At 40.4% G+C, this 24786-nt stretch overlaps 1 protein-coding gene across 2 annotated transcripts in view; it reads right to left on the reverse strand.

Annotated features, from left to right (window-relative positions):
* zbtb46 (zinc finger and BTB domain containing 46) overlaps positions 1-23340 on the reverse strand; it is a 73997-nt gene extending 50657 nt beyond the window's left edge. For both annotated transcript variants that reach the window (XM_033969092.2, XM_033969091.2), the window contains exon 1: positions 22843-23340. The gene's annotated coding sequence lies outside the window, so the exon portion shown is untranslated. The remainder of the gene's footprint in view (positions 1-22842) is intronic.
* Between the last annotated feature and the right edge of the window lie 1446 nt (positions 23341-24786).

Here is a 24786-nt window from a genome sequence, read left to right on the forward strand (position 1 = left end):
GCTAATCTGGAAGAAAAATTAAGACAGAGGCAGAATACATTGCTTTTTACTGGATTTAGAAGTGAACACATTTTGTAAAACTTACAGCTTATAAATATGAAATACTCATCACCAAAAAATATTATTTTCTTAAACTATATCAACAACTTTACGCATATTAATTGGAATGCGGTTTGGAAATGGCTAAAGCACATTGAGAGCTGATAGAGACAAGAGACTGTGGAGGGATTGGACAGAAAGAGAGCTGAGCGTCTGGTGCCCAATATATTTTAAACAGCTTTGCTTCCACTCAACTGGGCATCAGGGCCATTATCCCAGGGTTAATCCCCCATCCGCCGGAGCTGGCAGAACAGGGAGGATGAGGGTAAGCACAAGGCAGCATGGACCAAAATAACAGCAATCAAGTTCAAATGGCGCTACACATAAGTTTGAGAATATCAACTTTTTGTTTAATAAATAATAAAAAATAGATGGGAGATTTTTTCTGGCACAGTATTAAACTTTTCTTTGCATTAGTGGGAAGTTTTTCGCGTAGTAATTTTACAGGGTCGAATAAGAAACTCATTATAGATACAAAATAACTACTTCAGTATTATCTGCTATTTATTTGTTGCAGAGTTTGGGATTACGCTGCTTTAAGGTTGTCTCTGGGACGTGAAATAGTTTCAGTAGATTAGTGTGATATTTACTTGAGCGATAATTTTTACTTCAAAATGTCTGATTGTGACAGGCCTTGATATTTGAAGAAATAATGAAAATAAAACAAAATAATAAAATATACTTTTTCATTAGATTAAGATAAGATTAGAATGAAAGTGAGTGAAAGTGAGATGGTAGATACTGTAGTGTAGGAACGTTTGTATGGGTAGTGTAATATATTTTTCTTATCAATATCAGTATGGATTCCTTTCCGAGATACTTTGTAATGGCTGGGGAATTAATTGAAAGATCGAGAGGCCGCGAGGAAGTCAGGTCTAATCGTTAATGATATGGTTGAATTTTTGAATCAAGACGTGTACAGCCAGTCCAAAGTCAGTAAAATCTTGTGTTTTGGAGCAGAGTTCAGACTTTGGAGGAAGAAATTTGATCATCTTTTGCACTAAACTGGACTGACTGATGTATTGCATGCCTGTATCATTTATGTTAATGAAATCAATACTAAGAAAAACACAAAAAAACTAAATCAAATCAAATTGAAAATCGAGATTGATCAATACGATAAAAAACTGATTTTTTGCCCATATCGTCCAGCCTTCTCCTGTTCGTTTGCATTATGTGACTTCACTTATGGCGATACCAGCTAATCATTTTGCCCTGGTGAAGTGAGAAGGATTGACTTAAGGAAGGATAGTCATGTCAGCCAGGAAGCTTACACAATTTAGCACCGTTTGCATTCTGTCCTATTGCTTCATTTTATTATCATCTAAAACCTACAAACAAATGATGCAGCTTTTGTTTATGTTTACTGTCAGGTTCACTTTTGTTGTTGCTAATAACATTAACTTTAGTGTACCCTTTAATAGCAATAATTCTCCTAAGCTTAGCAGGTGTTAAGCTCCAAGGCAAAATCCAAGCATACTAAGGCGGATGATCCCAAAGTGACCAGAAAAAGTGTGACACGAAGATGGGCCCTGCTTTGCCCAATGCCGTTACCTCAGCAAGTCAGGTCATCCAAAAGTGTAGGATAATAAATTAAAAAAGGACAAAAATTTGTATCAGTAACCAAACAAGCAAATTTACATTGTATAATTTATAATTTTGTTTCAAGTATTTCATATTGTGTTGTATTTCAAGTCAGATGCCCAACACAATCTAAGATAACTGTGACACAAAAGCTTGATATCGCTACTAAGTTACTCTCAGCTGACCCCAAAATACAAGATATCTATTTTGGTTTAGAGAAAGCAGTAGTCTTAGCTTCACTTAACTTGAGCACTTTTTCCAAATTACACAATCACCGAGCATCTCTCCATTCCCTGAAAGTGAAAGTATATATTTCTGGGCTGCCTCTTGTCTCCTAGGCCCCCACAGTCACTTCTACACATCTCCCAAGGTAACTCCCTCACTGAGACCCAGGGCTTAGCCTAAATTCTCTCTCTATTAAAAGCTGTGAAATACAAATAATGAAACATCTCATTACCACTGCAGCTGCAGAAGCCAAAATGAAAGGGAGGAGAGCGAGAGAGACGGAGGAGGGCCAGCGCAAGACACTGTAGGCAGAATGTGAGAGGATGAGTGTGATATGTAGGAGATGGAGTGATTGATGACTAAGAAGATATTGATCATTTCACGACTGACGTCATCAAACGTGTGGCCACAGACTTTAGTGTTCTTTTTTTTAAAAGAAGGAAACTAAAACCATGATTGTCAATGTGATATTCAGCCCATTTGCGTGGTCCATGGTACAAAAGGTCATCTACACAATGTTTTCAGAATTTGAAAATTAAAAATATTGCAACCAAAATATCTACTGTAACTAGTGCAACAATTAATTAAACTAAAAAGTAAACCAATAACTAGTCAAACAATTAAATTCACAAATCTTAAATAAATCATTATGTTTTTCTTCTTTTTTTTTCCATAAGATCATGAGCATGGCTCTCTTGAATAGGTGACACAGAAACAATTGACGTATGTGAAGGGAGTATGGCTGCAGTAACTGATATCTAAAGTTGTTACTAATACCAGAGAAGTCATGTCATAAGATTTACTTCATATTATTGGTGCTCAGTTGGAGCAAAATGTGATTTTGTGTTAAAAATGAATCAGTAAATATTTGAGTATACGTAAGGGGACTTTCCACACTTTGCCACTATTTCCCGGCTTTAAACAGAGTAGAAAATCCTTTAATACCTTCCTTATTCCTTGCCTTGCCTTTGCCATGCATGTCACTTGGCCATCCTTGCACAGTTATGTTTTTAAAAGCACCAAATGTCTGCAGCGATGATGACAATATAGTGCTTTGGCCCTGCTCAAACCCACATTTAACACTACCGTCACACTGCTGCATCTTCCGTGTGCAGAGATAGACCCCAGGCCCCTCATAGAGCTTCACACAAAACCTGACAGGCCAAAAAGCACCTGTCACGACCAGGCCAGACACGACTGTACACGAAAGCAGGGCACCCCTACCGCCACCTGCCCCTGAGCTGCTCAAAGAGGAGCTAAAAGACTCCGCAGAGAGGGGGGAAAGGAAGAGACTGAAGGAGGTCTGGGCTGTATTTGAAAAATGATGGACTGACAAATGACTGGTCATTTGACCCATTAATAAGAAAAGTGTTCCAGTATAATGGTATGGTATGACTCAGGAAACAAGAGGATTCTTTCAAATACAAATGTCTGGTTGGACATAACACCACATAGTCTAAGTTTACACATGCAGTGTAAATGGGTTAGGATTCTTTAGCTTATGTATGTTTTTAAACCCCAACCTATTTGCCAAAAAATACACTAAAATGAAAGTCTTTTATTTAATATATTTGTATCCCTACGGTGAGCAGGCTTATCGCCATAAACCTCACTTATTTGGCCTGGAGGAAGGCCTCCTCCTGCTTGTTTCCATAGAAATGCTGTTCCTTTGACTATAAGATTCCACAATAGAGAACAAAACTGATCTATCTTCATGAACAGTAACAGGTTGATCATTTACTGTTCTCTTTGGACAGAGGAGCAGAGAGGCTTGGAGGTAAGCTGATCCATGCAACAGGATGGCTGCAGGTGAGGCAGGGGCTGTGACGGCGTTCCTAGTCTATTGTTTGCTTGTAAATATCACAAAGACAAATAATAATAATCCAACTTAGATCATTAGAAGTATTCCTACATTTACTTGGACAAATACATGTGTAATTTTGTCTATTCACCACTATATAATGAGATCACCAAGAAGGCTAAAATGGCATCATGATCTACACAAATCATTTAACTTATTGTTGTCATATGTTTAATGTTATCCAAGGACACCCGTGCCCATGCCTGCACCAAATCAAGACGCCCTGAGAGGCTAACCTGCTAACACAGGGGGTATGCGTCATTCCTACCTTACAGGTAGACTCTATGGCATTGTGTTTTAATGCACATCCTCCTAATCCTCTGTTTATTCTGTGCCCGTCGCCAACAGTTTTCAAACTGTCAGTCCAGGATGAAGATGATGAAGGTGTGGTTGGAGTTGCAGTGGTAGCGAGGATGTCTGACTGGGAGTTGCATAGGATAACATCAGGTCCACAAATGCGTGTCGGTGAGTCGGATAAAAGCAATAAAAGGAGGTCCATGGATCAATGTGCTGCTGAGGAGTCTGTCTCACGATGAGCATGGTAAAGAACAGCAAACTTTTCTGACAGCAGCTACTCCAAGCGGTCCATCGGTTACTGTGACAAATTGTGACTTAAACACTAAACAAATCAATTCAGGCATCACTAAAAACAGGAAATGGTGTGGGGTTTTTTTTTTGTAATGACCAAAAATAGTCTGCGAACCAAAGTGAAAGCCTAAAGGCATTTTAGATGGTAATTTAAATATAATGAGCATCATGTCTGAAAACTGAACAAATTTATCAACTCAAACCTAGACTCTCTATGCTTGTCTACACGTGTCTTTAAAAAAAGACGCTCCCACTGCAATCAATAACATCTCAGGCTATACGATGTTCAGGAGAGGCAAGGAGGGGGCCAAGGGTGGTGGGGTCATGATCTACATAAAAGATCATTCTTAGTTTGATGATCTGAAATGCTTAGGTTTAAAGATTGTGTCGAACTGAACAAATGTCAAGACCCTGAGATACTTGAACTCCTCCACTTGAGGCAGAGACTCACCATCCACCCGGAGAGGGCAAACCACCTTTTTCCGGTCGAGAACCATGGCCTCAGATTTGGAGGAGCTGATTCTCATCCCAGCCGCTTCACACTCGGCTGCAAACCGCCCCAGTGTCTGCTGCAGGTCCTGGCTCGAAGAAGCCATCAGGTCATGAGCTCTGGGTAATGACTGAAAGGACAAGGTCGCGGATACAAGCAGCTGAAATGGGTTTCCTCCACAGAGTGGCCGGGCGCAACCTTAGGGATAGGGTGAGGAGCTCGGTCACACGGGAGGAGCTCGGAGTAGAGCCGCTGCTCCTACACGTCGAGAGGAACCAGTTGAGGTGGCTCGGGCATCTGCTTAGGATGCCTCCTGGACGCCTCCCTAGGGAGGTGTTCTGGGCATGTCCCACCGGGAGGAGGCCTCGGGGAAGACCCAGGACACGCTGGAGGGACTATGTCTCTCGGCTGGCCTGGGAACGCCTTGGGATCCCACCGGAGGAGCTGGAGGATGTGTCCGGGGTGAGGGAAGTCTGGGAGTCCCTGCTTAGACTGCTTCCCCCGCGACCCGGCCCCGGATAAGTGGAAGAAAATGGATGGATGAACAAATGTAATTAACCAATAGTAAATTATCACCCACCCTCATCAGATCCTAGTTTCTACAAGTTTGAAAAGCTACTTAAAGAATGTGACCTAAACAAACAGACTGTTATTTTGCAGGATTTCGATATTAACTGGGAGGACACATCTTGGAGAAAAAATCTTAAAGGAATAACTGACACATTTGATCTTTCCCAAATGGTTAAAGGGCTTAGAGTAACCTCAATGAGCAGCACTCAGACTGATTTGATATTTACTGACCGACCTGAGAGAATAATCAAATCTTATAACATGGTAGCTGGTCAGTCTGACCACAATCTGATCTTTGTGGCCAGAGAGCTCTCAAAAAAGAGATTTCACTCGCGTGCCACTGAAAATGAGTTTGTTGGAATTCCACAAAACAGACAGGAAAATTTTAAAAATGTGGTGCAAGAAATTGACTGAGATCACATGCTGCAGGGCACAGATACGAGTAAGGACAATGGAATATTCTTAACAATAGAGCGAATAATCAAGGAATATAGTGTCAAAATCTTTCAAAAACAAATCAAAAATCTGTTACCTTGGATGAACTCTGACATTATAAAACTAATGAAAGAAAGAGATTTAGCTCTTAAAATGACAATTAAAAATAAGTCGATGAGTGCTAGGAATTAGTTTACAACTCTGAGGAATAAAGTGGTAAAAAACAAAAAAGACAAAGGTTGATTTCTGGAACCAACTGAAGAAACTAGTAGGGCAGTATGTAAAATAAAAAAGCAACAACTTAAGAATCATGGTAAAGGGACAGATTGCAAAAAAAAACATGCAAAGTTACTGAATAGTTCAGTAATTTCTTTATTAAGTCTATATCCACAATTGCCCAGTCCTTTTCACCTACCAATCTGAGAAACTATTTCATACTAATTAGAAGAAATCAGCCGCCATCCCAATCTATAAAAATGGAGATCCTCTGTCTGTGCAATTATAGGCCCATCAGTCTAAGTATCCAAAGTTGTAGAGAATCTCATTGCTCAACAAGTTATTACTCATTTAAACATCACCCATTTTCCTTTCACCCAGTGCAATTTGATTTCAGAGCACAACACTCTACAGAGACAGAAATTTTTTTGCTTTTTTTTTCCATTGAAAATGTCAGTTACTGGATAAAGGAGGTATAGTTGGAGCAGAGTTTCTCAAGCTGTAGAAAGTCATTGACACCGTAAACCATCAAATACTCATAGCTAAACTTAGTCAATTTAACATTTCATCAAGAGCAGTAACGTGGACAGAATAATATCTATCAAACCTCTCACAGTCTGTTAGAATCAATGATCACCACTCTCCTTCCCTCCCTCCAGCTACAGGGGCCCACAAGGTTCTGTTTTGGGTCCATTGTTATTTTCCCTGTTTATCATTGACTTTCCTTCAACGTGCCCTATTGTGTCCTTTCAAATGTACGTAGATGATACTGTCATTTACACATATGCCAAAAACGCTACACAAGCTGCAGTCAAACTATCACACTCCATGATTCACATAACAAACTGGCTTAATCAGCGCTGATTAATAGTCAATGTCAATAAAACAATTGCTATGTTCTTCTCCAGATTCAACATGGCAAATAATGAGACAGATGTTTTTGTTGCTGCTGAAAAAATACAAGTCGTCACAGAATATAAATATATATGACACATTTTAAAAGTCTGCAATAGAGTCAAATTCAACACGGTAAATTTTCAGTTGATCAGATTCAATTTATCCGTTCAGTCAGATTATCCATGCAGTCTATGGTCATGTCCCACATAACATACTGCTAAACCACATTGTCACAAACAACAAAACCTCACTTAAACCAACAGAGTACTGTACAAACAAACAATACGGATACTGAACAAAAAACCTCAAACATGTCCCCATTGCACCATTTTAGAAAAACATCATCTTCTAAGTTAATAAAATGTCATCAAATACCCTAATCTCTGTGTACTAAAGTCATTCACAGTTTGTCATCTTCCCCACTTAGCCAGTTTGTGAGTGTAAGGGGTACCGCACATCGGATAACCAGAGATGGAATAGTACCTTCAACCAAATTCACAGCAAATCAGAGCTGTCCACTTTACTGCTACTCTTTGTCTTGTCATTGTCTGTCTGAATATAATATAGTAATATAATATAGTTCTTTTAATAATTACGCAATTCGACCCTTTATGTAATTGTACTACTACTACTGTACACTCTTATTTAACTATAGGCTTCAATGCATGGTGCTCTCAGTGTACTATTATGTTGTCTAACCATATTGTTTTTAGATAGATCATTTTATCATCTGTTCAAAATAATAATGTTTAATTACTGTAAAATGATTAATGTACACTGTCCCTGTAAAAAAAAAAAATAAATAATAATAATAATAATAAACTAGGATCATACAGAATTTGCTAAAAACTAAGAATAATCATTTGCATAATTGAATTACCAGCCAACTACATGATAAACACCATCACCTCATTTCTGTTGTGCTTCTGTTGCAGTTGCCCACATTGAACATACTGTGTAGGCTCACTAAGGGTTAGTGAATAAAATAGTGATTGATAATTGTTGTTTGTCCCATGTGTGGTAGAATGACTGAAGCCTGGTGAGTCAGTGGCCAGTTTGCTCTCTGGTGCAGAGGCGGGCATCCACAGTGTGTTTCTGTATAGGCGGGTATTCATCACATTATGGGGACTAACATGTGAATACACGCTCAAATCACTGGGCCTTGCCTCCGTCTGGGGACAAAAATTAGGTCGCTATGACGTAAATTAGAGCTGCACAATTTTGTAAAAACATCAAACTGCATTTTTTTTGTTCATGTATTATAATTAGATTTCCAATATATGTTTAAAAAGTAGGATTATAAACAACTCCAGAGCATTATCATTTGAGAAAAGATTGGAGAAAGAACTAATAAACAAATAGAATAAAATTATAGAGGTCTAAACTACAGTTACAACTTGATTTTTTTTTTATAAAATGAGGAGGAGATTATATTAGCTAAATAATTGTAGCCTTTGTGATTTGATGCGATGTGATGTGATTGTGCTGCCCTAAGATTTAAAGTTAAAATATGGGTTTAAATAGGTTAAAGGAAGGGTTATGTTTAGAAAAGTTGCAACGGTTAAGGGTAGGTAGTCTCCAGAAAATGAAAGTCCTCAAAAAAGGTGAAAATCTAACACAAATGCGAGTGTGTATAATGACATAACTTTGTCAAACTGTAAACATAGGCATCTTTTTCAAAATCCTCCTCAGACCGGAACTGACAATAGAACTCATGCAAAGAGGGGAGCATAAAAGGCTTAAATGTGTCCACCCAAGTCCAACAGGCGTGCCCTCTCCGCCTCCCCTACACAAATATCACACACCACTTCAGTCGCTCATAATCTGATGCACAAACACGCACATGGGCACAAGCACGCAACATGTAAACTCAGTCTTAAAAGAAAGGAAAAAAACACCTCGTGGTAGGGCTGAAGCATTTGGGAAAAATATCAAATTGCTAACTTTCTGATAAGCATTGCCATTAGATTTGTGATATATGTTTTAATAATTGGATTGTGTTCAAAGTTAATATTTTAAATGCTTCCAGGACAAAAGACTGGAATAGGCCTAACAAACAAACTAATACAAGAATCACATTTGTAATTCAGAACATGCTTGTACATACCTAACCGGGGTTCGCAGTTTTTAAGCAGAAAAAGATATTTTGTTGTTTGTGGAGGAAATTATGGTAGCATCCTTGGCGATTTGCTAATTTGGTGTAACTTGTATGAGACCTTTCGGAGTCAAAATCATCATTAAAGCAAGGAGTGTAATGCACTTGTGAAGGATTACATCAGGAGTTCAAAAGATACGTAACAAGATCTTTCCTGTATTTAAAATCTAGAAAGAAACATTTGAGCTATTTTGAACCTAGAACTAAATCAGAGACAACTATGACATAAATTATATCAAGTCTAAATGAAAGGACAGAATTACTCAATACATACAGGGAAAGAGTAAATAAACGGTTGGGTTTTCCAGAATTACAACAGGTTTAACATCAAAATGACTCCACTCAAAACCAAGACAAAGCTAGACTGAATTGCACATTAATGTATTTTCAATTTTTGCATATGACCAGCTAAGCTTCTCAAGGGACATGTTGAAAAAAAAACCATCATATATATATTATTCCTGTGGCAGCTTTGTCACTCATCAACTTGATCAAAACAATGCAACAACACAGACTTTTTTGAAACCAGGTGGAGAGATAAAGACAGAGAAATCAAGGAAAGAGGAATCAAGGAAATAGAAGAGGAGCAGATCATCTAAATATAGACAGAAGGAGTCAGTGAGCAGACAGGGAAGGGTGCGAAAAGGAGGGAGGGAGAATTTGGGAACAAAAGGCATGTTGGTAAAGTAAGAATCAATGGTTTGTATCAGGGATTAGTGTTCTGTCTTGGTTCAATAGTTGTACACAGTGTAGCGCCATCAATATGTAGCATCAATAGAGTGGAGCAAAGAACGGCAGGCTGCACAAGGAGTTGCTAAAGTAATAAAAAAGTTTTACTGTTAAGTTAAAGTAAATAGAGGATTTTACTAGACCAGATTATATACTTTCTGTTATTGCTAGTACAGCTACCACTCCTACGTTATCTCAGTTGTTATACTGGGAACATAACTAAAAATGGTTTATATACTGCCAAAAAAAATAGACAAAAATAAAACCATGATTTTGTTTTGTTTTTTTCATTTTTGATAAACATGTTTTTCTTTTGGCTATATATATCTCCATGGACAATGTTCTGAAGTTTGGCTTTAATGTTCTGTTTTTATGGCATCATGCAGGTGATTTGCCACCTCCAGAAGGTTACATACTATACCTTTAACCTTAGCAATTTGTCACTGGAAATTGAACATAAATGTTAAAATCCCCAAAAGGAGGTTACAGGTGTTGTTGACTTCCATTTCTGCATGTTCTCATAATGTATATTTCTTAAGGAACGTAAAGGCACTTGGACCATCTCACCAGTCACCTGTAAGGACGAAATTTGTAGCTTCTGTAACTTTTGTCATTTAGACTGACCGTTAAAGTTGAGAAGAATTCAAATGAGTACAGCTGGAGGCAAAACTGTTCACACTGAGTGACCAGATCAGTCCCTCATCTGTCCCCCCTGTCCCTCTGTCCACTCCTCCTTATCTCCCTGCCGGATCTGTCCTCTCCACTCTCCACAGATTGACGGCTGACTCACCTGTTGTGACATGGCTCAAAGGCATTTAGGAGGAGCACTGCACTGTTTTGGCACCTTTTACACAGGTTTAGAAGGACATCAGTGTGGAGTAGCAGTCCACACTGAAGTAGTCATACAATCCAGATGTACACTGCATTACACAATATGAGAAAAGGATATTTGATAACTATGTTTTGTTTTGCGATAAAGTTATTATGATATTTTAATATACTTTTTGTTTAGAACAGAAACAAATAAATATAATTGCCCTCACTTACAATTCAAACTGTGTCAAAATAAAACATATCAAAGCGTAGACCAAGACCAAAACAAGTCTAATGTAAGACTAAACAAGAAAATCATGAATAAAACCTGCCTAATTTTACAACTGTTAATTTCTGTGAGAAGGAGAACTTAATGTTGTTGCGGTTTATATTTTTTTCTTATGATATTGATTTTTGCCTCAGCCAATATTGCGTTACCAAGTGTGTCTAGAGTTGTTATAGCAACTACTACCACTACTCCTACTAATTTTGCTATTTCGCCTGCTATTACAATTACCGATACTACAACTATAATCAGTACTTCACCTATCCATAGTAAAAATACTAAAAATACTACTTTCACAGTCCAAAGCGACGCTCACGCTTTTCAGACTACGACAAAGACACAAAGGGGTACGGCTAAAGACAATAGTGATCACCATTGTAAAGACAGAACTCCCACCCTGGAAAACCTCATTTGGTCCAAGTCACACATTCCCACATTGCGAGACAGTGCCAGTATCAGGTGTCCGTCCAAAGTGGCCAAGCACCAATCATCCACCGCCCCCTTTCGTGAACAAACCGATCGGCACAAGAGAGGTGAGATAGAGGGGTGAGAAGAAAAGAGAGGACCAGGGAAAAGCCAAGACAAAGGCAACGCCAATGAAAGAAGAGACTGAGAAGAGACATCAACAATAATGGGAGTCATACGCTAATAGGAGCAAAGATGACTATACTAAGAGTCCAAACATGACCAAACTAATCTGAGAAAAAACTCAAATCTACGGCTCTTTTTGCGATCACAATTAGACTCGCAATTCATGTTTAAAAAGTAGCATTAGACCTGTCACAATAACAAATTTTGAAGCATGATATATTGCTAGAGTATTGCGCTAAACGATAACATTGAAACTACTTTGGCTAGACACTGATTAAGATTCAAATAAACCAAGAAAATCCGAGTAAACCCTTTTTAAACAGACAGCATCATTAAAAGGCCTGAGCTGTAACAAATAAATAGCAGAATGAACCAATAATTGGCCATAAGAGTGATTTATGTAACCCTCTACAGCACAAATCTTACCGTATTACAACTAGAAAAACAAAAATGTCCCCACTTTTGCAAAGAAAAAGTATCCTTGATAAACTCTTCAAAATATATTCTTCCAGCTCTCATTTATTGAACGATAAATCGATATAGTAATGATTGTGACAGGCCTACGTAGGATACTGTTCAGAGTGTGCCTTGTTAACAACTGCAGCTTTAAAATTTGAGAGAAGACTAAAATATGAAAGGTAAAACTCTTCCAACAATCCCATGCATTTCAGAACGTGTTTGTAGGGGTCTAAACTACAGGTACAGCAAGATTTTTCTATAGAAAGACAGGATATTTTGTCCTTTGTTTCCATTCTACTTCTATCTATATAATTTTGCTTTTGAGATTGCATAATTGCTCCATCTCAAACTGCGATTTCAATTTGATTAGATTAATTGTGCAGCTTTATTTATACCACATTGAAACTGGGATCCTGAACTCACAACAAGCAACAGGAAAAGGCAGAATATTATCCATGACCAAAACGTAGCTTAACACAACAGATAAATCTAAACCTATCTGCAAGTTAGAATCAGATATAACAAAACATAAATGTCTTAACAAGGACAAAAGAAGCTTTAGTCAAGGATGTAAACTGTATATATAAATGGACATAGCTAACCTGTTAGCTGCTGCGTTCCAAACAGGAAGTGATCATGGGGGCGCTTCCGGCTCCATCGACTCTGGCTCCAATTCAGTTTGTATGGAAAAACTGTTGCCTGTCGTAACTGCTGCTATCAGGCTCCTCATTTCGGTCTTAAAACATTTGTATTGGCCCACTCTACTTGATACTGGTATTTTTATTTCAGCATTGTCTCATTAATCCAAGATCTGACCATTAATAACAAAACAGGCACAACAGGCTTGATTGACAGCGTTGCTAAGTGCCTGCTCCCTGCTAAACCAGCGGTGCAGGCGGGAAGCGGTGTTGCCTTCAACAGCCTCGCTCTGGATTGGCTCTTTGGTTGTTATGATACTCACGGTCGGAATTTCAAATATGTAACTCGGCTCCAAATTCTACTCTATAACTGTTAGCGTCAGTGAGCTTTATTTGATTGTAGCCGAACGCTATGGGTGACGTAACACTGCCTTAGTCCACTTCTTCTTTACAGTTTATGCTCAAGGAGTGCTGGAAAGTGCTGATGTGAATTGACAACTTGTATCAATACAGAAAAGAACAGTAATCCTTGTTCTCTTGAATCAATAAATGACTAAACCAGACTCCATAATGAGACTAAGACACATCACTTTCATATCATATTTTCAATTTTACTTTGACTTTTGGGGAGTAAACTGTGAAAAGGGGATGTGAACCTGCTCACTTCTGTTTTGGTTCAGGTTAAGGAACACATAAATGTTCCGCAACTGCAATTTACCCCAAATGCCTCCACCAGCGCATTAAGGAGTGCTGTTTTAAGGGCTGAAAAGTCCCTCATGAATCACAACAACCCCTATTTTCACAGGAGGAGTCACCCGTTCACCTGACGGATAAATCTTAAAAGCCACAATGACCGATCTGGGAAAAGCCGGATTGGGAACATTGGATAATGGGGAATGTATAAATATGAGTTAGGTTCAGAAGGAAGGATGAAAGAGAGAAAGAGAACAGGGGAAGGATGAGAGAGAGGAAGGGTAAAAATGAGAAATGGAGTAGGGGAGGCCACAGGAGGCACCTGGCCCACTTACAAGAGAAGGGAGGGGGCGAGGGGGGCGGATTAAGGAGGGAGGAGACGACAGGGGAGCGGAGCAAGAGAGGATGAGCCAGAGCAGGAGAACAAAGGGGTGAAGGGGAGGGGCAAAGGTTAACGGACAGAGAGGAACAGTGGACTGGACTGGGAGGGAAGAAGGAGGACCTAATCTGTTAATAATCTTCTCTTTCTCGCTCTTCTGTAAACATGATGGGATGACTTTAAGTGGCAGAGGTAGATAACCAGGTCAGCAGTTCAGTAACATAAACCAGGTCTTTGTCTAACTGTGAGCGTTACTTTCTCGTCACACTTCCTCGAGATCCTCCAAAGCAGCCTTCATGAGGCCAGGTTTAGGGCAGGCATCCTTCAGTGTCCTGTGTTTGCCTCAGGGTCTTTGTGTGGGACAAGCCGGGAACAGCTCCCCAGAGGATACCAGGGATATCCAGGGACATCCAGGGACATCCAGGGGACATCCAGGGGCCATCCCAAACAAATGCCCCAGCCAAATAAGATGTTCATCTCAGATAAAAGATACTATGACCTCTCTAGGACATCAAGCTCCTCTTCAGTTGGGTTTAACCAGTGGTGGACCATCACAGTCAGAAAGGCCTTCTCTGCTGGTCTAAACATGCTCAGAAAATTGAATTTATTTTATTTTATTTTATTAAATATGTAAATAAAAATATTCTCTATTCTCTGTTCTCTTTATGGCATATTATATCCACTTAGTTGAGTGACTTCCAATATTCTTTATTGTGGTAGAGTTTTTATCCAATTATATTTCAGCTAGGTGGTGCTGTCAGGCAAATTTCATTTTCCTGGGGCCTTCAGAATAAACAGAGCAGGCCCCCGTCCACTGTAAGTAGACACACACACAGTCAGTTGTACATGACTTGTGATTGGATACGCATACGTATACGCATTGGATACAGTGTGAAAGGCGGCAGTTTGCAGAATGTCGAACTAAACCCAGAGATCCAACAGCTATTGCTGTATTTAACTCTGAAGGAAGAGAAGAGATTGATCTGATTGCAGATATACTTTTCACACCATTTTCAAGATGGGCCTTTCACAAAAAGCTGGATATTATGAGAAGAGGTCAGCCAACCCCTGTGCTAGCTAACCTGTCCCAGCAAGGAAAAGGGTTTGTCCGTCATTTCCAGACAAGCAACTATGAACTGTAACCATGGCTCACAGCTTCTGAGAAACGTTGCAAGTTGTACTGTTGTTGTACTGCTAGGCTCTTACAAGCTGTGGTGCTTTTAAAAATGTTTGGAGTCACTCAAGTGGACCTGCAGCTTAGCGGCACGCAGGGAGACGGAGCTCCACAATGAAGTGAGTTTATAATGTTAATAATGTGGCACATTGAAGTCAGCGCTTTTAAAACTGCACTAAAGTTTGTTCAATCTCAGCTGCGCCACATTTTCAGTTATTTGCTGTTGTATAGCATATTGTGAAAAAATGCAAATGATCTGTTCACTTTATTTTCAAAGAATAGTTTGTTTTGTTATTGTCTGGTTGGTGTCTTATATGAAACGGCGACATTGCGCAGTTTATTGGACAGACTTTAAATTGAATTTTTTTTTTCTGTGAACTTAAATTCCTACTCTTAATTATGAATGGGATGCATGTTTATTGGTGTTGAATGCTCCTGAATTGTGTTGCTTGACTAGCCTATATTGAGGTGATGTTGTAATGTGTACGTGGAACGTCACTGAAGGCCCCTGAGTTTAACTATAACCATATCAAAAAGGAATGTTGTCAGCTTATAGGCTTATTGTTCTACTTCTATGGGTCCACAGTAAACATAATCATGTCGTACGAGATGCACATGTATTCATAAATATCATGTATTATGATCTTGCTGCCTTCATTCATCGAGCTTTGATCAAAACAATGTACAAAATGCATTAGTGTTTGTCAAGGACTTTTTTCTCTAAGGTGTTATAGTGAGTGTTGCCATAGGCAACAATAGAGTCTAGAGAATAGTCTTTATTGTGAGCATATATATATAAAAGTCTTGTAAAGGTCAGAAACTTTGGACGTTATATCAACATCATAGACTTTTAATGATTAATCCAACAAAAAATGCCCACGTACAAACTGTTCCAGTCACAAGCCACTGAACCTCTTCAGTTTTTGCCCATAGTCAAGTTAGTTTCACTGTAAACATTAGGTATATGTAAGCTTCATATTGCATACACAAATAACTAGTGGAAGCATGCAACATGAGTGCTCTGGATTGAGACTTCAATTAAAAATGTTGTTTTTGCAAAGCTGAAGATGGAGGTGGTGCGTGCATCAATGTGTCTTCGTGCTCGTGTGGGCGCCTCCAAATCACGACCAAAAACTAACACTTTACACCACCTCAGTATGAATAAGTGTCCACAATGGGCCACCGTACAGGTCCACTCTCTCTCCTCCTGCAGCGTGCTGCCTGTATACCACTAATATTCCACTAATACCACCCACAGTCCGCGCTCCACCTCACATCAATGAATATTTCATATCCTGATGGCACTTTTAAAGCAAAAACTAATTAGCAAATCCAAGTTGATCTGGCATTAGTCATATCAGCCCAATTAAAAGCCAAGTCCTACTGTACATGTTAATGGCAGCGAAGTGGAATAATTGTATGTTGGACAGGGGGTAGAATATTAAACAGGCCTTGTTAGCAGCACTTTAGCACTCTATGGCTCGATTACTAAAGTCTAAAATACACACAGACAAATGCACACCTCACTGAAGCTAAACTTTCCATTCATTAGAGTGTGCCATCAGCTCCACAGGGTCAGGTATGGTTGGAGGAGACATGTTTCCAGGGAAAATGGCGGTTTTGTGGCTCAGTGGTAGAGTTAAACAGGGATGTAAATAGTGGGAGATGCAGAGTGCTGGAGAGAGTGGTCTTGTGTGGTCAGAGAGAACAAAACCTTTGGCTGACAGTGTGTTAGAGACAGACATAGCTCAGACTAAACTGTGCCGCGTCAAAAAGCTACACCATAACAAGAACATGTCCAGTGTCCAGTGCCTTCTCTCTCCTTACCCTCCTCCTCCTTTCCTCTTTGGGTTTCTTTGCTTTTCTACCACTGTTGCTGTCTCCTTTCTCCTTCTTCACCACCTCTCCTCCTCTCTCCTTCAGCTACTCGCTCGTACTTTTTGTCCTTTCTACATCTTCTCTTTGTCTCTTTCTAAATCTTCTCTCCTCTTCCATGCCTCCTATTCTTGCTCCCTTTGTTTTTCTGTCCCTACTCCTCTCTCCATCTCTACCTCTTCTCTTCATCTGTGTGTCCCCTCTTTTTCCTTGTCTCCTTTCTTCCTGGTCACCTCCTCTCTTCTTCTCTCTGCCTTCACCTCCGTTCTCCTTTTCTAACTCCTCTTTCCTTCCTTTTGTCCTCTCTCCTTCTTCACCTCCTCTTTCCTTCCATGTCTCCTCTGCCTCTTCACCCTCTCTCTTTCCCTGTTTCCTCTCTTCTTCCATGCCTCATCTCTCTGTCCTTGGCTCCTTCTCTACCTCCTCTTTCCTTTTTTTTCCTTGTGTCCTTTTCCACTTCATCTCTCCTTCCTTCTTTCCTCTCCTTCTTCACTCCTCTCTTTCACTGCCTCCTCCCTTCTCCCTCCACTCCTCTCTCCTTCTCTGTGTACTCTCTCCTTCTCTGTCTCCTCTTTCCTCACTTGTCTTCTCTCTCTTTCTTCACGCACTCTCTTCCCCCGTCTCCTTTCTTGTTCCATACCTCCGCTCTCATCCTCATCTCCTTCTTTGCCTCTCCTCTCTCATTTTCCACACCATCTCTTTCCTTGTCTCGTCTTTATGTTTTCACCTCCTCTTTCTTTCCCTGCCTTCTCTCTTCCCCCTCCACTCCTCTCTTTTTCTGTGCATCCTCACTCCTTCCTTGTCTCCTCTCTCCTTTGTGTCCCCTTTCCTTCTCCACCCCATCTCTCCTCTCCTCTCTCTCTTTTCCTGTCTCACTTCTTGTCCTTCCACTCTTCTCTCCTTCTGTCTCCTCTCCTTCTCTGCCTCCTCTTTCCCCATCTCTCGTTCCTCGTCTCCTCGTTCCTTCTTCCCCATCTCTGCTTTCTTGTCTCCTCTCTCCTTACCTACCTCCTCTCTCCTTCTCTGCCTCCTCTCTTCTTCTCTGCCTCTTTTCTCCTTCCCCGCCTCCTCTTTCCTCCTTCCTCATCTCCTTTCCTCCCCCATGTCTCCTTCCTTGTCTCCTTTTTCCTCATTCAACCTCATCTCCTTCCCCGTCTCCTCTCTCTCTCTCTCCTTCCCTCCTCCCTCCTCGCCTCCTTCTCTTGCTCCCTTCGTTTTGCTGCCCCTGTCTCCTTTCTCACCTGAGCTTTGATATGGAAATCTCTCACCAGCCAGCGCCTGAGGCTAGTTGACTGTTTCTAAAGATGTATTTGCTCAAAGACGCTCAATTTCTCATCAAATGCTTGCAGTGTGTGTATAAAAGACAGACTCTTTCACTGGGAAAATAACAACTAACAAGCACATACTTACTATATGCTTTTTAGCAGCGAGGACCAGCAAAAAAAGGTTTCTCCAAGACCCATCAAGTCCTTATAAACCCGACTTAAAAAATGGTGACTTTTCTACCACAACTTCAGAATAGCTAACCAACTAACGGTGCAGTTAGTTCTTCTTCTCTGGTTTACTATCAGACGTTCTGTCGCGGAGAGAACGAGTCCCTAAAAATCCTCCAGACTGGGTTGTTCAAACATTTGTCTTTTTTTAAATATGAAAATTGTACATAAAAAGGCAACATTTTACGTAGCGCTTGTGGGTTTGTGGAGTTTCGTGTTACTGCAATGTAAAAGCCTCTTATCTTGTTTTGTAAGTCAGAGCAACAAAACAACTTTTTCTTGTTTGCATTCAAAATATTAGTTTACTGTCCTTATATTTTCAGGTTACAAAGGCTGCCATTGTTTAGTTATTATAGCGTCTACTGCAAAAAAAACAACAGAAAAATCTATCTGCATGAGTTCTTACTGCGTAACATTGTAGAACTTAAATGTGCTCTGAAAGGGTATTTGTGTATTAGTTTAGCGGTTAATGTTCCAGTGTTCTTTCAAATTTTACTGCTCCTGGACTAAACTGAATGTTGGTTGTGTAAAATAAACGGTCTAATCTGATCTCAGTTGCAGTACCTTTCTCAAACTGTGTAGCGTTTCATATTTCAATACAACATACCACAAATGTTCAAATTAACAATCAGATATGATACTGCAGAACTCACCCTAGATCTCATTTACTTCTTCCATCTTGAAACAATGATGTAATCGTCAAGTTTTGAATCCTATGACAGGAACAAGCTCATGACTGATAAATTTATGATCACGAGGAAGATTATTGTAAAACTAAAACTCCCTAACTCCCTAACTACTTCACCTCCTGTGATTCAAAATTCTAAGAACAAAACTGTCAAATTTCCACAGTTCTGCCATTTTGAACATTTACCTCAAACAATTACACAAACACGCTCGTAACAATAAATTAGCCGTTCACCTTGCAATTAATTCTTCCCAAACAAAGGAACAAAAGAGGAAAGCTTGACATGCTAGTGCGCAAGGCAAATGAAATATTAACAGTGAGTAACATGGGAGGCTTAAACTCACCTGTTCCTTGTTAGGAGGTGGGGTGGGGGGTGTCAGATAGGTGGACAGGGACCACAGCTGTTGCACCCAACCCCCCGTGCATCCCTGTAAAGCCCCTATTGGGATTAGGGAACACCTGTATGCAGCATCGTGCACAATAACATATACAGGCCTACAAAAGCCTGGTGTTATAGGAGGAAGTAAAGGGGGAGGGTGGTATAGGGGAAGGATCAAAATGGGGTTAAAGGGGAAGGTTCGATTGAATATGGAAAGGCAAGACTGTATATTTTAATATGAATTATCTTTGAAACAGTAGGACTTGGTTTTGTGTGTTATCGGTATTAATATCAGGGTTGACGTGATAATACATTTGACAAGCTGAACGCAATAGTAAAGTCCACTTTTTGAACGACTACATTAGATAATATATATCCTACAAAGTGTGACTACGTTATTTTTGGTTTCAGCATATGTTAAATTTAACTCAGAGCTGTTACGGTATGCTAAAAATTGAATTGCATGATTATATTTTGTGGTATCAAAGTGTTAACTCCAAGAAAGGAGCAAAAAACTGTGTCCGGGTCAACTCAATTTTGTTTGTGTAGCAGTAAAAATTTGGCATCTCACCTTTTTGTGTGCAAACCTGTTCTAATGTGCAAATGGTAATATTCACAGCATAACAGTTATCCAGGTAAAAGTAAAAATAAAAGTCATGTAGGATGCAAGTGTAAACGGCTCATTTTGCAGCGTGTTAGCCAAGCAGGTGTTCCCATTAGCAACTGACGCTCCGGAGGGGAATGAAAGAGACAAGGGATGAATGGAGGTCGCTAACTGGGAAATTGTGCGTTTGCCCTGTTTTTTTTTGTTTTTTTTTTAACTTGTTCTTCTCCGCGCATAGAGAGAGCATGGAAGCGGAGTTGTGTTGTTTTGCATAAACAAACTCCTGTGAGGGGGTAGAAGAGTACAGCAGTCCTAACCTGCTGCTGCTACCACATAGAGCAGCCCACAGCCAGCACCGGAGCAGCTAACAACGCCTACACGCACACAGGCCAAAGTAGACCAGGACTTTAGAGGTTAACGCCAACACGACTTTATCTGACCATAAAAAGTTTGAATCTGCTATTGCTAACTTTAAAGAACTAACTGTCTGAGTTTTATTCACCTTTTAGAGCTACCAAAATAATTGTACAAAATAGTTTAAATAAGAACTTTATGCATATAGCTGTTTTTAAGGGTTTTTTTGGTAGTTTTTTTTTAAGATTTTCGTTAGAGGTAGGGTGAGCCGGAGTTATCCCCAAAAAGTCTTTTCAATACAAAACAAGGTCACAAATGTTTAAGCAAAAACCACACATCAAGTTTACAATATTAAAAGCAACTACACAAGGCAATATCAGTTTGAATTGAAATTTGGCTTTGAAAATTTAAAAGGCAAATTTCACTTGCTTTAATAGAGTCCTTGTTTAATCAACGTTGAAAGACCCATTCATGAGATATCACAAGTGGAAAGTGCTTAAAGCTCTCCTGTTTTGTGCGATCGGGCCAAAGCGTATACACCTAATATTTTTCCATCTCTCGCCCACACACCTCCTCCACTCCTCCTTGGAGCAGCTCTGTTCTCCACCTCACAGATGGAGGAGCCCAATAAGCACTACAGGCTGGTGTCCACTGCGCCTGTTAGAATATTGGGTAAAACAGACAGGCCCGACCCCTGCCCACCTCCACCCTAGCACCACCGTGGGGAATTGTCTCTAGGTTTTTTGGGGGCAAGGTGGAGATTGTGCAAATGACAATGCAATTAGGGCATGTACCATTATACATGTTAATTTATTTTTGTAATCTGTGTATGCATTTTTCAATATAAATATTTTTTACGCACTATATAAAATCTTAAAATTCAGCTTGTAAGAAAATTCAAACAGAAATCTGAACACCAAACGAATAGAAAACAATGTTACGGTGGCCCCATTTGAATTTTTGACGGGCTGTCATCGGAATATTTAAGATTGTAGTAGCAGATTGCAGGACTTTATGACTACTAATTATTTCAAGAATTGTATTTCATAAAATGTACCATATGTTTATGTGACGCTGTAGCATTCACTGGAGTATACAAAATACGGACTTAAAATGTAAAGTTCATTTATATTAGTTTTATTATGAAATATTTAAACGGTGTCACTGTGTAGGTTCAATAGGCCTACTGCTAAACGTCTGTGGACAACACACTTTTACACAAGGGCATTTGGAAAAAAGACAAGTTTAATCCCAGAAAATCCCATTACAGGCAGGTAAACAGTACTAGTTTTTTGCTCTACCGTCCAACGTGCATTAATCTCACTAATAGTCCAAAGTCTCTTAAGTTCATAAACAATTAAGCAGATTACGTGGAGGAAGCATTCAGATGTGCCATATCTAACTCCATCCGGGAAAGTTACACTCGCACGACCCATGTACTCATGTGTTGTGCAGACTCAAGTTTGACAAGTAAATAGAAGTTGTAGATAATGAACATGTCTGGGTGTGGTATGACACATGTACGATCATTTTAACATGTTATTTGTCTGAACCTGGCAATAGTCTGCACAGCTTCCAGGTGTCTGCTATGAATTAAAATGGTGGTTTCACTTTACTTAATAGTGCTTTGAGTGATAGGGGACATACAGAGACTTAACAGAAGACATGTCCTGTTAAGTTCAGATGATCAACAGTGCAACAGCAACAATTACCAACCAAAATCCCCCCTTGTCTCTTGTATCTTACACTAGGGGTGGGTGTTGACGCAGCAGAAATTTCCAGCTGGAGAAATCCCCGTTTTGGAGGTTAATCTAGGGGAGAACCAGGGGAAAGAGGAGCGTTTAAGCCCGTCTTGTCCTGCGCCTTTCATTTTGAATCCACCAGACGGTTGCATCACAGTCACTTCTTACAAATCCGAAAATCACATTCCTTGCAATTGTCTGTCTAAGAAAAACTTTGCCACACCACAAAGTTCAAACCGGTAGACGCTCAAATCCCACATAATATCTTCCAATAGATTCCTGCTGTTATTATAAAGCTATCATTCCATAGACTCTCCTATAGACTTTACATGGAAGCTGGGATTGAGCGTTGTTAGATGTATTTTCCACTGTCTATAGATATAACATAACGTTGTCAAACATACACAGAGTGGATCTCGCCAACAAATGACAGCTTCTTGCAGTATCAACAGGCGCAACAGACGGCTGCCTGTCACGTATGGAACAGGTAGGCGGACTTTCTGACTGCCGCTCGCTTCTCGATCGCTGTCGGGTCTATACTCGCGCTGTGGCTAACGCGATGCCATCGGGTCTGCAGTTTGAAATAAAAGAACCAAGCGCACACAGACAGACGGATAGCCAGACAGGCCTTTCTTTACAGTACAAGTGTTACGGCAAGAGTTGCATTGTGTCATGTCTCCTTCGCCCCCACTAACTATCAGCTGTACGCACCGACACCAAACTAATTGTTGACATAACGCCAAAAAGTGCTGCCGTAAATGAGTGTATGAACCTGTTAGCACCAGGAACATTACAAAGAGGCTAATACTAGGAAGTGAGACGTACCTGTTACCCCATGGGGTCTGGGGTGGACGCGCAGAGTCCAATGAGCCGTGACAGCAGACGACAAGACGCGAGAGCTGGCCCCGAAAGCTCGAAAAGGTAAGTGTCCGTGCTCTCCTCGGTGCCGTGTGCTTTCTTCAAGTCTTATTCCCCTGTTTTCACCCACTCCCCAGCCTCCCCCTTTCTCCTCTTCTTCTTCTTTCTCTCTTTCCCTCCCCTGCTTTTCCGTGTCTTGGTATCAGGAGCCTATCCCCCTCCTCCTCCTCCTCTGCGCGCGCGTGTCTCTACGTCTCTCTCTCTCTCTCTCCCCCTATCTCGCTGGTGCTCGCTCTACCCTCCTTTTACACATGCCGTGTCCCCGTATCTCCCCTCAGTCTCTCTAGGCACAGCCAGGAAATGAGACATCCACCTGATCTGTGGCGCACCAGGAACCCCCTTAACACTTTTACGCATGTTACGCACGCATTACTGACAGTCCAGCACCAATCTACAATCACTCAGTTTAAAAGGAGTTGCTATTAGTTGTTGGCTTGTGTTGTCTACCAATGATTGACCAGGGCACTCTGTAACGCACCCCCTCTTGTGGCAACTATAAGAAACCACCAGTGGCGTTTGAGCAGTTTGACACGGTTTGACTGGAAAACACCTCACCAGAAAACCATGTGATGCGCATCAAGTGGGACAGTTTGCTAAAGGCCGGGGTAATTCCACTGTAGCATAACCTCTATCATTAACCACGCATTAGTGTAACTTTATGGGAAAACAAGGGAGGGCTGTCAGTGTTAGGCCCCATTATTTCTTGGGCTGAGTTGAGCAAACATGAAATAGTACAGAGCCAGGGCCAGGGATTTTAAAATTTCACAAAACTAAGACTATTGCATGTTTAACCTGATATATGATTGGCACAAACACACTTGTGGTTAGTTAAATTTTAAATGTTTAGTATGTCCATCTTGGTGGTTCTACAGCTTATTAAAACTTTTGGGGAAATGCATACTTTCATGAGGATAATAAGAGGAACTGTAAATGTAAATGTGAAAAAAAAATATCTCTACACATCATAGGATTGGTTTAAATGTAGGAAGTAGGAGACCTTTAAGGGGAAGTGTTGTAGTTGTACAGTGATGTAATAATAGACCAACAGAATGAGTGAAGTGTGGCATGACACAGCAGCAGCCTCGTCAGTCTGAAGCACAGCAAAGACTGGATAAAAGAGACTAGCCCAGCGGATTAGGGCAGTGGGTTTGTAATACCCCATCTCTCCCTATCCCTTCCTCTCTCTCTCTATCTCTCCCTCTCCCTCTCTCTTTCATACTGTCCAGTCGGCAAACTCAATCCCACCAAGCTGCTTTAGTCAGGGTTGTCCTTCCTCACGCTAGTCGTTCCAACAATCTGGCCCGACATGAATAGCTCCGGACCCCTGGCCTCCCCTGGCTTCCCCTGGGCTGTGTTCTCTCCTCTCTCTGCCGGACCGCTCTCTCTTGTGGTGGATGGGTTTATGCATCATTAGGCCACTTACAAATGTGATCAGTCTTCAAGGCAATCTGTTTGGAGCAATGGAGTAAAGCAGGAAGGCGAGGGATATCAGGAGCACTCAGTGATTGTAGTGTGTAGTCCATTCAAAACAAGTTGATGAGTGAGTTATGGGTATTGCATTAGAGGTTCACTGTTCCAATCTTATAAACACAAAATAAATGTATCATAAAAGAATATTGTTATTACTTTGTTGACTTATCATTCAGCATGTGAAAACTGGGACTGTATATTTTGGGGTTCAGTATTTATTGTATGTACAGTGTCTTTACAATAGTGGGGACTATTTTGTTGTTTTTGATGTAACACGAAAAGATTTGAGGGTTGAATAACTTATATGGCTAATCATTGGTTCATTCTGCCATGTATTTGTTGCTGCTTAGGCTGTATATTTAAACATTATCTTACTGGGAT

The sequence above is a fragment of the Periophthalmus magnuspinnatus genome, chromosome 7, assembly GCF_009829125.3.
Source record: "Periophthalmus magnuspinnatus isolate fPerMag1 chromosome 7, fPerMag1.2.pri, whole genome shotgun sequence".
Taxonomy (NCBI): Eukaryota; Metazoa; Chordata; class Actinopteri; order Gobiiformes; family Gobiidae; genus Periophthalmus; species Periophthalmus magnuspinnatus.